The sequence below is a fragment of the Tenrec ecaudatus genome, chromosome 14, assembly GCF_050624435.1.
Source record: "Tenrec ecaudatus isolate mTenEca1 chromosome 14, mTenEca1.hap1, whole genome shotgun sequence".
Classification (NCBI taxonomy): domain Eukaryota; kingdom Metazoa; phylum Chordata; class Mammalia; order Afrosoricida; family Tenrecidae; genus Tenrec; species Tenrec ecaudatus.
In genome coordinates, this window is record NC_134543.1 from 64,117,527 (window position 1) to 64,120,471 (window position 2,945).

The following is a 2,945-nucleotide window of genomic DNA, read 5'->3' on the forward strand; positions in this document are numbered from 1 at the left end:
AGAGATATTGGTCTGTAGTTCTCAATTCTTGTGGGATCCTTGCCTGGTTTGAGTATCAGAGTTACACACTAGCTTCATAGAAAGAGTTTGGGAGTTTGCCATCTTTTTATATGTTCAGGAAGAGTTCGTATAGGATTGGTGTTAGTTCTTCCCTAAATGCTTGGTAGGATTCTCCAGTGAAGCCATCTGGTCCAGGGGATTTTTTGTTCTTAATCCCTTGATAACCTTGTCTATTTCTTCTATTGCCATGGGTCTGTTGAGATTCTTCCTGTCCTTTGGGAATAGTCTAGGGAGGGATTGTTTTTCCAAGAATTTGTCCATGTCTTCCAAGTTGTTGAATTCATTGGAGGACAATCCTCCATAGTACTGTGTAATTATCCTTTTGATGTCATTAGGATCTGTTGTAAAGTCCTCTCTTTCACCTTCATTCTTGCTATTGAAATTTGTTCCCTCCTTTCTTTGGTTAAGTTTGCCAGTGGTCTGTCGATTCTGTTTATACATTCAAAGAGCCAACTTTTAGCAGCATTAATTTTTCCATAGTTTTCTAATATTCCCTCTCCTGAATCTCAGACCTAATTTTTATTATGTCTTTTCTTTTTCTATTAGTGGGATTGTCCTGCTGACTCTGCTCAAGTTGTAAATTTTGTGCCAGCATATCAATTATGAGTCTGTCTTCCTTTCTCAGGTGTGCATTTATTGCTATGAAACTTTCCCTGATAACTGCCTTTGCTGTGTCCCATAATTTTTGGTATGTCGTGTTCTCATTCTCGTTGGTTTCTAGAAATTTCCTAATTTCATCTCTAATTTGTGCCAGTATGCACTCTTATTGTAATAGAGATTTCTTCATCCTTCAATTATTTGCTTTTGTTTTCTTCATCTTCCTTTTGTTGATTTCCAGGCTTATGGCACAGTGGTCAGAGAGGGATGTCTGTATGATATCAATGTGCTTATAAATAAGTAGGTTCACCTTATGTCCTAGCATGTGGTCTGTCTTCGAATATGTGCCATGCTGCCTTGAAAAGAATGTGAATTATTGTATTTGGATAAAAAGCTCTGTAAATATCTATCAGGTCAAATTGTCTACTTGTAGTATTTATATTTCTATCCTCCTTGTTGATTTTCTTGCCCTGTGATCTATCTTTCTCAGAGAGTGGTGGATTGAAGTCACCCACTGTAATTGTTCAGGCTGTGATTTCTTTTTTTATCTTTTGGAGTGTTTGTTTGAGGTATTCAGTGGGTCTCTCATTTGGGGAATATATGTTTACAACGCTTAGTGGTTCTTTGTCTATCAATCCCTTGAGCATTATATAGTGTCCCTCCTTATCTCTTTTTATGGTTTGCAATTTGAGGTCAATTTTATCTGAGATTAGGATCGCAACTCCTGCCTTTTTTAAATTACCCTTTGCTTGGTATACCTTTATCCAGCCTTTGATTCTCAATCTATTTTGTCTGTAGCATTGAGATATGTCTCCTGCAGGCAGCAAATTGATGGATTGTGTTTCCTGAGCCAGTCTGCTAGCCTCAGTCTTTTAATGCCCGAGTTCAGGTGAATTTTGTGGAATCCGGCTTCAACAGAGTGACAATCTCTATTTTTCAGTTTCCTTTCAAGTTACTGTTTCATGGAGAATAAGGCTTTACTCATTGGAGGAATGTATTTCAGTTACATTTTTGAAACGCTAAGATATTTTGTAAGTTCCATAATAGTTGTTTGTGTCTCTGTGTGTATGTATTTTAATCTCAAAGGACTCCCTCCCCCATGGTATAAGTAATACAATTGAAAATAAGATAGAGTATGGTTTAATAAAGATAATTTAATATTTACCAGGGGAAATTTTAAGTAAAAGTATATCACTTGGAATCAGATCACTACACATAAAGTGGAAAAAATCTTAAAGAAAAACAGATATCTGGATAGAGCAGAGGTGGTACACTGGTGCATTTAGAAGCTGGAGGCACAGGGAATTCATGGTGGATGATACTTTCAGGACCAGGGGTATGAAGGAAGATACTGGGAGAGTAGAGGGTGAGTGGGCTGGAAAGGGGGAACCAATTACAAGGATCTACATGTGACCTCCTCCCTGGGGAATGGACAGCAGAGAAGGGGGTGAGGGGAGACACCGGATAGGGCAAGATATGACAAAATAATACTCTATAAATTATCAAGGGCTCATGAGGTAGTGGGGAGCGGGGAGGGAGGGAGAAAAATAAAAGAGGACCTGATGCAAAGGGCTTAAGTGGAGAGCAAATGCTTTGAAAATGATGAGAGCAAAACATGTACAGATGTGCTTTATACAATTGATGTATGGATTGTGATAAGAGTTGTATGAGCCCCTAATAAAATGTTTTTAAAAAAAGGAAATGATGATGGCAACATATATACAAATGTGCTTGATACAATGGGTGGATATATAGATTGTTATAAAAGCTGTAAGAGCCCCCAATAAAATGATTTTTTTAAAGATAAACAGCTCTTTTTTTATAAAGGAAGAAATAAAATTAAGCAATTTTTTCTCATAAGCCAACAAATCTACTTTGAAAGTAGGTGAAGGAAAAACTAAACACAAAACCTCTAGAGAATAAGAGGGATGAGGAATTAGCCCAAAGCCACCAGGAAACAAGCATTTTTTGTTTGTTTGTTTTCAAAGCAATCAAATCAGTTTCAGAAATAGCTTTTCCATTTTCTCCTTCCTAGTGAAAACAAATACCATGCAAATCTGCATGTGAAGAGAATGGCCAGAGAATTATTTAAAGCAAAATTTTTATATGTGCCCACCATCTAAAATCTTTTGAAAGATTCACTTATTTTAAACCACATAAACTTTTGTTTGTTAATATACTCCATGAGACTTAATTGTTAAATGATTTTGAAAATTATTTTCAGATTAATAAAATTTGTCCATTTCAAGTGAGGCCAAATCCCTAAGACTATTTGTTTTTCTTCATTC